The 12,453-nt window shown below is 44.8% G+C and overlaps 1 protein-coding gene across 1 annotated transcript in view; it reads left to right on the top strand.

Moving 5' to 3' along the window:
* The window catches only part of LOC309565690 (vomeronasal type-2 receptor 26-like), a gene marked incomplete at both ends in the record, with an annotated part of 59,676 nt that overhangs the window by 45,689 nt on the left and 1,534 nt on the right, over positions 1–12,453 (top strand). The window lies entirely within an intron of this gene.

Genomic DNA, 12,453 nt, shown 5'->3' with positions numbered 1-12,453 from the left:
GCTGGCTTTGCTGCGCTCGTTCCCTTGCTGCGTTGGGCAGTATCAGGCGTAGTGTCTAGGGCACGGCCACTCCGCTTCTGCACCCTGTTCCCTCTTCTGCTGTGCTGGTGGCTCTGTGCGACCACCGCCTCTTCCTCCAAACTACTCAGGTCATCTGTATGACCTTCATTCCATGTGGGGTCGAGGACCTCATCGTCCTCCACATCATCTTCCACCCAGTCTTCACCCCTGCTCTCCTTGTAGGTCTCCACAATTCTGAACGCCGCAGCAGTTGGCACCTGCGTTTCGTCATCATCGGAGACGTGCTGCGATGGTCCTTGCATGTACTCATCTTGAGAAATAAGTGGTTGGCCATCGCTGTACTCAATCTCTTCCACTTCTGGGGCAGGGCTAGGTGGATGGCCCTGGGAAACCCTGCTGACAGAGTCATAAAAAAAAAAGAGACTGCTGTATGACTTGGGGCTCAGACTGCTTGCCATATTTGCAAGGGGGTGAGGTGAAAGACAATTGGACATTGGCTGCAGATGCCAACTCTGACCTTTCTGCAGTAGAATGGGTGGGAGATAATGTGAAGGAACTGGAGGCACTGTCAGCAACCCAATCTACTATCGCCTGTACTTCTTCAGGCCTCATCACGTCTAGAGGAGCATTATGCCCTACCAAATACTGCTGCAGGTTCTGTCGCCTACTCACACTTGAGGAAGGTGTTTCACTTGTGCGTGTAGCTGTCACAGATCGACCACGTCCTCTCCTTGCAACAGGAGCTCTACCTGCAGCACCACGACCCAGGCCACGGCCCCTATTTGACGGTCTCCTCATATTTCTGTAATTTATGATCTTGCCCTAGAAAGGTGTTTATTGAATAGCGGAACAAAACAACAACAGTATCGCACAGGTGTATCTGACAGTCAAATAAGCAAACTATGCCGCAATTTCATGTTTTTTACCCCAAAAGGGTGTATATTGAATAGTGGAATAGGAAAAAGGATAAAAACGGTGTATCTCACACGTACAAACACAGACTAGGCCCCGATTAACATTTTTTGTACCCTAAAGGGAGGATGAGGAAGAGGAGTAGGAGGAGTTGGGAACAGGAGGCAAACTGAAGCGCCCTGCAATCCTTGGCGGTGGAAGGAGATGCGCCAAACAAATTTAAAAGGTGTATCTCACACGTACCGATACAGACTATGCCGTAATTTAATTTTTTACACTCCAAAAGGGTGTATATTGAATAGCGGAATAGGAAAAATTTTATAATACGGTGTATCTCACACGTACAAACACAGACTAGGCCCGATTACAATTTTTTGTAACCTAAAGGCAGGATGAGGAAGAGGAGTAGGGGGAGTTGGGAACAGGAGGCAAACTGAAGCACCCTGCAATCCTTGGCGGTAGAAGGAGATGCGCCAAACAAATTTAAAAAGGTGTATCTCACATGTACCGATACAGACTATCCCGCAATTTAATTTTTTACACTCAAACAGGGTGTATATTGAATAGTGGGATAGGACAAATTTTATAAAACGGTGTATCTCACACGTACAAACACAAACTAAACCCGATTACAATTTTTGGTACCCTAAAGGCAGGATGAGGAAGAGGAGTAGGAGGAGTTGGGAACAGGAGCAAAAACTGAAGCGCCCTGCAATCCTCGGCGGAAGAAGGAGATGCGCCAAACAAATTTAAAAAGGTGTATCTCACATGTACCGATACATACTATCCCGCAATTTAATTTTTTACACTCAAACAGGGTGCATATTGAATAGCGGAATAGGAGAAATTTTACAAAACGGTGTATCTCACACGTACAAACACAAACTAGGCCCCGATTACTATTTTTTGTACCCTAAAGGCAGGATGAGGAGTAGGAGGAGTTCGGAACAGGCAGGAGGCAGACTGAAGCACTCTCAAATCCTCGGCAGTATGAGATGCACCCCAAAAATTGGAAAGGTGTATCTCACACGTACCAACACAGACTATCCCGCAATGTAATTGTTTATACCCAAAGGTTTTTATTGAATAGCGGAATAGAAAATATTATCAAAAAAAGTGTATGTATCTCACACATACAGAACCAGACTAGGCCCCAATTACTATTTTTTGTACCCCCAAAGGCAGGATGAGGAGTAGGAGGAGTTCGGAACAGGCAGCACCCTCAAATCTTCAGAAGTATGAGATGCACCCCAAAAATTGGAAAGGTGTATCTCACACGTACCAACACAGACTTTCCCGCAATTTATTTGTTTATACCCAAAGGTTTTTATTGAATAGCGGAATAGAAAATATTATCAAAAAAAGTGTATGTATCTCACACGTACAGAACCAGACTAGGCCCCAATTACTATTTTTTGTACCCCCAAAGGCAGGATGAGGAGTAGGAGGAGTTCGGAACAGGCAGCACCCTCAAATCTTCAGAAGTATGAGATGCACCCCAAAAATTGGAAAGGTGTATCTCACACGTACCAACACAGACTATCCCGCAATGTAATTGTTTATACCCTAAGGTTTTTATTGAATAGCGGAATAGAAAATATTATCAAAAAAAGTGTATGTATCTCACTCGTACAGAACCAGACTAGGCCCCAATTACTATTTTTTGTACCCCCAAAGGCAGGATGAGGAGTAGGAGGAGTTCGGAACAGGCAGCACCCTCAAATCCTCAGAAGTATGAGATGCACCCCAAAAATTGGAAAGGTGTATCTGACACGTACCAACACAGACTATCCCGCAATTTAATTGTTTATACCCAAAGGTTTTTATTGAATAGCGGAATAGAAAATATTATCAAAAAAAGTGTATGTATCTCACACGTACAGAACCAGACTAGGCCCCAATTACTATTTTTTGTACCCCCAAAGGCAGGATGAGGAGTAGGAGGAGTTTGGAACAGGCAGCACCCTCAAATCCTCAGAAGTATGAGATGCACCCCGAAAATTGGAAAGGTGTATCTCACACGTACCAACACAGACTATCCCGCAATTTAATTGTTTATACCCAAAGGTTTTTATTGAATAGCGGAATAGAAAATATTATCAAAAAAAGTGTATGTATCTCACACGTACAGAACCAGACTAGGCCCCAATTACTATTTTTTGTACCCCCAGAGGCAGGATGAGGAATAGGAGGAGTTCGGAACAGGCAGCACCCTCAAATCCTCAGAAGTATGAGATGCACCTCAAAAATTGGAAAGGTGTATCTCACACGTACCAACACAGACTATCCCGCAATTTAATTGTTTATACACAAAGGTTTTTATTGAATAGCGGAATAGAAAATATTATCAAAAAAAGTGTATGTATCTCACACGTACAGAACCAGACTAGGCCCCAATTACTATTTTTTGTACCCCCAAAGGCAGGATGAGGAGTAGGAGGAGTTCGGAACAGGCAGCACCCTCAAATCTTCAGAAGTATGAGATGCACCCCAAAAATTTAAATCTCACACAGACTATCCCACAATTTAATTGTTTATACCCAAAGGTTTTTATTGAATAGCGGAATAGAAAATATGATATAAAATTGGTGTGATTTATCAATAGCACATGTGAACAGCAGTGTCTTATATCATTCAGCTCTGCTGCAGGCTATGGAGGGAAAAAAAAAATTCCCCTTTTAAGTTTGTAATTTTTAACTAGATTAGTACAGACTATGCCACAATTTAATTTTTTTAACCCAAGGCTGTATATTGAATAGTGGAATAGAAAAAAGTGTATGATTTTTGAAACCACTCAATAATAGCACATGTGAACACACACTGCAGTGTATTATCACAGTCAGCACAGCTGCACTGAAGGAAAAATGCTGCACACAGTGACTGATAGAAAAATACTTTTCTCCCTCCTCCTCAGTGGGCAAAAAAGATTGTGTTCACTGCACCCCACACACAGCAAAATCGATGTGGACCAGCTCTGCTGCAGGCTATGGAGGGAAAAAAAAATTCCCCTTTTAAGTTTGTAATTTTTAACTAGATTAGTACAGACTATGCCACAATTTAATTTTTTTAACCCAAGGGTGTATATTGAATAGTGATATAGAAAAAAGTGTATAATTTTTGAAATCACTCAATAATAGCACATGTGAACACAGCAGTGTATTATCACAGTCAGCACAGCACAGCACTGAAGGAAAAACGCTGCACACAGTGACTGATAGAAAAAGACTTTTCTCCCTCCTCCTCAGTGGGCAAAAAAGATTGTGTTCACTGCACCACCCCACACACAGCAAAATCGATGTGGACCACTGACACCTGCCTATCTCCAGCCTCTCCCTAAAAGGATTGATAAGATCGGTCACTGCGAACCCCCCCACACACAGCAAAATCGATTGTAGAACACTGACCCTAAAAATCAGCAGCCTCGCCCTAAAATGCCCTACAACTCGCCCTGCCTAACACACTCCGACCTGTCCCTCAATTCTATCCGGACACAAATTATTTTTGCCTGTCTGTCCCTAATCAGCAGCCAGCACGTATGATGTGTGCTCTGTTCCTGAACTACACAGCATAATGATGCAGCAGCACTCGGTCTCGAACTTATAAGACTTGGTCACATGCTTCAGATGGCCAATCACAGCTACTAATTGTTAGGATTGAGTTCCCCTGCTGGTGACACTGTGTTGCCCTGGACTGAATGCTGCACTTCCATTGTCCACCAGCAGGTGTCTCCCAGAAGCAAGCAGGCTTCTATGATCACCCAAACTGTGTTCAGCTGCCAGGTGGCTATTTAAGGCTGCTCCTCCCTTTCCCAGGCGCGTCACTATTTTGAATGCCTCCTTGCTGCCTGAACCAGTTGTCTGTGATCCTGATCTATCCTGTACCCCTTGCTCCTGCTCTCTGCCTTGTATCCAGTCATCCAGTCTAGTTTGCCCTCTTCCTTGCTACCCTGCTCCCCTTGTCCTGTATAGTGTATATATTTGTAGATAGTTGGTTCTTTAGTTATTGTGTCTTTGGGGTTGGTTTTTGTTTACTGGTATTTGCTTTGTTCACTGTTGCTGTGTGTGTTTGTTTTGTGGTTCACTATAATAAATTTTACTTTAAGGCTATCTATATTGTTTTGGTGTGTAGCTACATGTGTCTGGTCTCCCTAGTTGCTGCTGAACCCTTACACTAATACATTTGTAGGCATGGCTGGGATGGCTTAAGGCACACCAGTTAAACGCTTGTTGATTGGCTGTTGAAAGCCCGCCATGAAAAGCGCGCCAATGCATACAAAACCCGGAAATAAAATGACCGAACACAGATTTTTACCCGAATATACAGTAAAGTTTTCGGGTCCGTGTTCGGGTAACAAAAATCCAATTATTCGGTACGAACACGAATAATACAGTCCGTGTTCGCTCAACCCTATTCATTAGGCATTGACAGAAAAAATAATTGTCGGCCATGAAAGGCCCCAAACATTAGGCATTCAATGGACATGAAAAGCCTTTTATGCTGCTGTGTTTAGTGAAGACAAGGACCAAGAATTGTTGTGGGTGGATAGCGGTCTGGCGAATATTTGTGGCCTGTCATGAAGAATTTCAATGAAACATGGTCTACTGGTCACATGTGTTGAATTCCTCAGAGATCCATGCCTCATTCATTTTTATAAATGTGAGGTAGTCTACACTGTCATGAGCTAGGCGAGTGCGCTTATCGGTCACGACCCCCCTTGCTGCGCTGAACGTCCTTTTGGACAGGACACTGGACGGGGGCAAGCCAACAGTTCCATTGCAAATTGTGCAAGCTCTGGCCAGAGGTCAAGCCTGCCCACTCAGTAGTCCAGGGGTTCATCACTCCTCAGAGCGTCCACATCGTCCATTAACCCAATGTAGTCGGACACCTATTGGTCTAGGCGTTCCCTGATGCTGGATCCAGAGTACAGCTGTCGATGGTTCGGCTGAAAGAAGGATCTCATATCTGAAGTGACCAAGACATCTTCAAACTGCAGGCACTGTTGGATTTCTACCCGCAACTGTCTCTCTGTGACTGGAAATTCTTCTGCCAGCGCACGCAAAAGCAGAATGCAGCATTTCTCACAGCAAGGCCTGGAAGTGCTGCATGCTGACCGCCCTCTGTGATGCTGGTAACATTTCCACCATTTTTTGTTTGTACCGGGGGTCGAAGTACGTTGCCACCCAGTACTGGTCCTTGTCCTTTATGCTTTTTATACAGGGGTCCCCCTTAAAACACTGGAGCATGAAGGCCCCCATTTGTACTAAACTGGAAGCGGTGTAGTGGCCTGGCTCCAGCTCATCATCCAGGATAATGTCATCCTCGTTTTCCTCCCCCCATCCACGGATAACACCAGGGATCCCAGAAAGGTTTAAAGCATGCTCTTCTTGCTCCTGCTCATCCACCCGGCACCATCCTCCTCTGACTCCTTTTCAGACTCCTGTTGTTGACTTGTCTCAGATGGAGTAGCACCCACTGGGAATTCATCCAACATTGCGACTTCCTCATCTTCCTGCTCTTGCTCCTTGACGGCTTGATCAATGACACGATGCAATGCACGCTCCAGAAAGAAGACATAAGGTACGATGTCACTGATGGCACCCTGGCCGTGACTGACCAGTTTGGTAATCTTATCGAATGGCCGCAGAAGTCTGCATGTGTCCCGCATGAGCAGCCACTGGCGAGGTGAAAAAACCCAAGCTCCCCAGAACCTGTCCTGCCGCAGAGTTCGTACAGGTAGTCGTTAACTGCACGTTTCTGCTGGAGCAGCCTAATAAGCATATGGAACGTAGAGTTCCATCATGTCGGGCAGTCACAAATGAGAGGCCTGACGGGCAGGTTGTGTCACCGCTAAATGTCAGCAAGGCGAGCCATGACTGTGTAAGATCTTCTGAAATGGCCGAGATTTTCTTGGCCAGCCGCAAGATGTCCTGGACCCCCGGGTATTTGGCAACGAATCACTGCACAACCAAGTTCAGGATGTGTGCCATGTATGGCACATGTGTTTTTTTGCCCTGTTTCAGCATGCTCAGCAGATTGGCACCGTTGTCGCACACCACTTTACCAACTGTCAAATTGTGCGGTGCCAGCCACTGATCTGCCTGTGAATGCAAAGCTGAAAGGAGTGCAGGACCAGTGTGGCTCTTGGCTTACAGGCACAACAGATGCAGCACAGCATGGCAACATCTCACCTGGCATGTGGAATAGGTTCTGGGGATCTTGGGCAGCACAGCAGAAGAGACGGTAGCAGCGGAAAAGGAGGAGTCAGCCGAGGAGGAGAGGGAGGATGAAGGAGGAGGAGAAGAAGAGGCAGGCCTGCATGCAATCAGTGGCGGTACAACCAAATCTACACGGGTGCCACAGGTTACATGCTTGACGGCCGTCAGAAGGTTCACCCAGTGGGTAGTAAAAGTGATATACCTTCACTGCCCGTGTTTGCTAGACCATGTGTCTGTGGTCAGATGTATCTTGGCACCGACACTGTGTGCCAGAGATATATTTACCTGCCACTGAACATGGCCATACAGCTCTGGAATGCCCTTCTGCGAGAAATATTTCCTGCCTGGGACCTTCCATTGGGGTGTTTCAATGGCCACAAATTTACGAAAGGCCTCCGAGTCCACCAGTTGATATGGCAGTAGTTGGCGGGCTATCAGTTCCGACAAGCCAGCAGTCAAATGTTGGGCAAGAGGGTTATCCGGCGTCATAATTTTTTTACGCTCCAACATTTGGGCCACAGAAGCCTGCCTTTTTCCAGAACAATGTGACAACGGCATCATGGAAGGTGGAGTGGAGGACAATTGTGAGGAGAGAGGAGAAGAGGCTGCACGGTGAGAGCCTGGAGTGTGGCTTTGTGGGTTCTGACGGTGTTGCTCCCACTGGGCTCAGTGATGAGAGTTCAGGTGCCTTCTTGAGGCTGTCGTCCCTAGGTTAGTGTTGGGCTTACCGCGACTTATGCGTTGACTGCAAAGGCTGCAGATGGCAACACTGTTGTCAGCAACGGACACATTAAAAAAAGCCCACACTGCGGAGCCATGTGCCGGAATCCTGGGAGCACCAGATGTTACTGTACATGGTTGATGGCTCGCTCCTGATACATTTGCAGTCTGCTTTGTACCTCTTGTGCAATGCAAGTTCCACATGCCTCTCCTCCCTATCTGCTGGTCCGTCTCTCCCTCTGAACTCCCCTCCTCTTCCTCTCTTGTGGCCACCCACGTGACGTCCATAAACACATCATCATCAACGTAACCTTCCCCACCACTAACATTCGAGATCTCGGAGTAGGCAGCAACAGCGGAGACCAACCTCCTTGGGCTGATCTGGGTACTGTCGTCAGACTGCTGAGTGGCGGCTGTTGCTACCTCCTCTTCCTGATCCGATGCCAAGAATGGCTGCGCATCGCAAATGTCTTGTGATGGATCAGAAAATAATTCCAGTGACTCAAGCGGAGGGTAGTTGGTGGTGGTGTTTGTGGTGGTGTCTTTGGGGGTGCACACAGCAGAGAGTGAAGTGGGTGCAGATAGGGAGGATGAGGAGGGTGCAGAAGAGGAAGGCTGAGTGAGCCACTCAACCAAGTCTGGAGCGTCCTTTGACGTAATCTAATGCACCTTCTGAAATTTCACACTTTGGCTCCGGCTTACTGCTCCTGCCCTACCCTTACCACCTCTAGAGACTTTTGTCTAGAGACAAAAGTCTCTAGAGAATAGCAGTATATCTGGAAAAAGGTATATAACACCCCTCTTCAATCTTTGGTATTGGGGGGGCACAGGTTTATCACACCAGTTCTACAAATAATTGGCCAGTAACTGTTGTTACTGTGTGTAGCACAGTTAACACAGCAAAAGAGGCCAAATTTTTGCAGGAATAAAACACACTCTTAGAAAAGTATACTCTTAAATAACACCCCACTTCAATATGTGGTATTGGGGGCCACTGGTCTATCACACCAGTTGCACGAAAAATTGGCCAGTGAGTTTGGCACTGTGTGTATTATAGTTAACACAGCAAAAGAGGCAATATTGTTGCAGGACACAAATACACTTATGAAAGTATACTCAGATAGCACCCCACTTCAATATGTGGTATTGGGGGCCACAGTTTTATCACACCAGTTCTACAAATAATTGGCCAGTAATTGTTGTCACTGTGTGTAGCACGGTTAATGCAGCAAAAGAGGCCAAATTTTTGCAGGACTACAATACACTCTTAGAAAAGTATACTGTTAAATAATACCCCACTTTAAAATGTGGTATTGGGTGGCCACTGGTCTATCACACCAGTTATAATACATTAAAAGTGCTTTTGTCACTGTTTGTAGTATTGCTGCAGCAAAGCTCAACACACCAGTCACATTGCTGCACAGTGCACAATACAAATCCACTGTAATATGTTTTCTATATTACAAAGTATATTATATGTGGATTATACCCCTATAGAGTGCACTGCACACCTATACCAAATAGCAGCCCTTAAAATGACTTTTGTGGACCTTAACAGAGCGATTTGTGTCACTGCCGATCTTTCCCTGATGAACACAGCATACCTGTCCCTACACTGAAAAGAGACTTCAGCCGATTTGTCCCTGATGAACACAGCATAACTGTCCCTAAACTGAACAGAGACTGCAGACCTATACCAACAACCAGCCCTGAAAAGGACTTTTGTGGATCTTAACGGAGCTATTTGTGTCACTGGCAATCTCTCCCTGATGAACACAGCAGACCTCTCCCTATGCTGACAAAAAGCATAATGTGAAATGACTGCAAATATATAGCAGCCCTTAACATGACTTTTGTGGAGTGATTTGTGTCACTGCCGATCTCGATCTGTCCCTGATGAACACAGCATACCTGTCCCTAAACTAAAAAGAAAGTGTAGTAGACCTATACCAAATACCAGCCCTCAAAAGGACTTTTGTGGATCTTACCAGAGCTATTTGTGTCTGGCAATCTGTCCCTGATGCGCACAGCCAACCTCTCCCTATGCTGACAAAAAGCAGAAAGTGAAATGGCCGAAAGCTCTGGTCTATTTATAAGGTAGGGGGCATGTCCATGTGCTGAAATGTTTAATTGGCTGTCCCATTCCACCTGACGGCTGTGTCATGGGTCAAAGTTCTCACCAATGTAAACTAATATGGCCGCCGCGAACAACGCCATATGTTTTTTTTTTTTCAATTATACACTTTATTAAGGGTTTGTAATAAGGCTGTACAAATACAGGAAAAACAAGGAACAAGAAAAACATACCATATAGTCATATGATTTAACAATGAAAGTGAAATTCTTATTTCATCAAAACTGGTCCAAATACCTAACCATCATAGTCTCCTCTCTAATCTTACTACAATCTCCTCTTCACAGTATAACTACCTGTAGCACAGCCGTTTCCCACCCTATCTTTTCTACTTTTATATACTAACAAAAATACCCCAAAAAACAACAAAAAAAAAAAAGGGGAAAGGAGGGGAAGGGGTAAAAGGGAGGGAAGGGAAAGAAGGGTAACCTATCTTCTCCCTCCCTTGCCGAGCCATCACACTATTGATCCAAGAGTCCAACATATATTTTCACATCACGTCTTAAGAAGGGCTATGCCCTCTTTCGAAAGGATAAATGAATTCCATACTCCCCATGTCTCTATATATTTTTCTCTTTTATGTTGTGCTGTCATTACCAAGTCCTCCATTTTATTTATTTCCTCTATTTTCTGTATCCAACATGCTATTGTTGGTGATGTTTGTTTTTTTCCAGCTAAGGGGTATACATGATCTAGCCGCATTTGCAAGATGGTATATCACCGAGTTTCTATATCTTTTCACTGGTATGTTATTTATTTGTAAGAGGAAAAAAGCCAGATCCTCCGGGATCTCAACCTCTGTAAACTGTTGCATGATCTCTCTGACTTTTTTCCAGTATTCTGTCAATTTTGGACAAGCCCATAAAATATGAAATAACTTGCCTTCTCCAACCAGGCAACGCCAGCAGCCATATGTTCGCAAAATCGGCGGACTGTGAACAAGCAAATATTGCCGTGAACCGACCGCCGGGCAAACCGCAAGGCCATCTCTAGCCAATAGTCCTGTAGCAAGTCTCTGACCCTTTCCACTAGTGAGTCTGCAACCTCTGAAATTTTTATGTAGCCTTTCATATACAGTACTGAATTTTATGTGTGGCCACTTTGTAATGATGTACAGTTGAGGTCCTCTATTCCTCCTAAATTGACAACACCTGCTCTAACTCATATAATTTCTATTATTATTATTATACAGATTTCTAGAGTGCCAACAGTTTGCACAGTGCTTTGCAATATAAAGGGAGACAATACAATTACAATATAATAACACACAGGGTTAAGAGGGTCCTACCCATAAGAGCTTACAATCTAATAGAGTGGGGCACGTAGTACAAAATGTCATAACTGTGTGGGATGAGCTAATGAAAGTGATAACAGTTCAAGGTGTGATAGGCTTCCTTGAAGAGATGAGTTTTCAGGGATCACCTGAAGCCAGCCAGAGTTGGAGATATACTGAGGTAGAGAGCTCCAGAGGATGGACGAAACTCTGGAGAACTTATGTAGATGAGCATGGGAGGAGGAGAAAAGAGAGCTAGAGAGCAGGAGGTCTTGGGAAGAGTGGAGAGGAATGTTTGGGTGATATTTGGAGACGAGATTGGTGATGTAGCTGGGGGCAGAGTTGTGGATGGCTTTGTATGTCGTTATTGGTATCTTGAATTTAATTTACTGGGCATTTGGAAGCCAGTGGAGGGATTTGCAGAGATGTATAGCAGACACTGAGCAGTTAGGTAGGTAGTTGAGACTGGCAGCAGCATTTATAGACTGAAGAGGGGAGGGTCTATGGAGAGGTAGGCCTATGAGAAAGCAATCGCAATAGTCAAGGCGAGAGATAACAAGGGAGTGAAACAATTGCTTAGTGGTTTCATTAGGTAAAAAGGGGGAGATGTTAAAGATGTTATGGAAGTCAAGTCTACAAGCTCCTGACAGCGATTGGATTTGGGGCCGAAATAAAAGGTCAGAGTCTAGGATTACACCTAGTACCCTACTGTGAGGAGAAGGACTGATAGTTGTATTATTAATCTTGATGGAAAAGTCATCGAGGAGGGCATATGTGGTGGGAATATTATCAGCTAAGTTTTAGAAAGATTTAGTTTAAGGAAGTGGTGCAACATCCATGCTCTTATGTCGGTTATTAAGTTAGTAATGCAAGAGGAGACTGAAGGATTGAGGTGAGGATTAGAGAGATAGATTTGGGTGTCATCAGCATGGAGATGGTATTGAAAGCCATTGGAGGTTATAAAGTGACCAAGAGAGGAGGTGTAGATAGAGAAGGGTCCAAGAACAAAGCCTATAAAAAGAGGATTTGGAGAGGAGGAAACAGAGTTATAGGTTACCCTGAAGGAGAGCTGCGATAGATCGGAGGAAAACCAGGGAAGACATGAATCTCGAAGGCCAAGGGAGAGGAGTTTATTGAGAAGGAGTAGGTGGTCAACAGTATCAAAGGCTGCAGAGAGG

The sequence above is a fragment of the Pelophylax lessonae genome, assembly GCF_965119305.1.
Source record: "Pelophylax lessonae genome assembly, chromosome: 1".
Lineage (NCBI taxonomy): Eukaryota > Metazoa > Chordata > Amphibia > Anura > Ranidae > Pelophylax > Pelophylax lessonae.
Note: the sequence above shows the minus strand (reverse complement) of the source record. Positions and strands in the feature narration are given on the sequence as shown.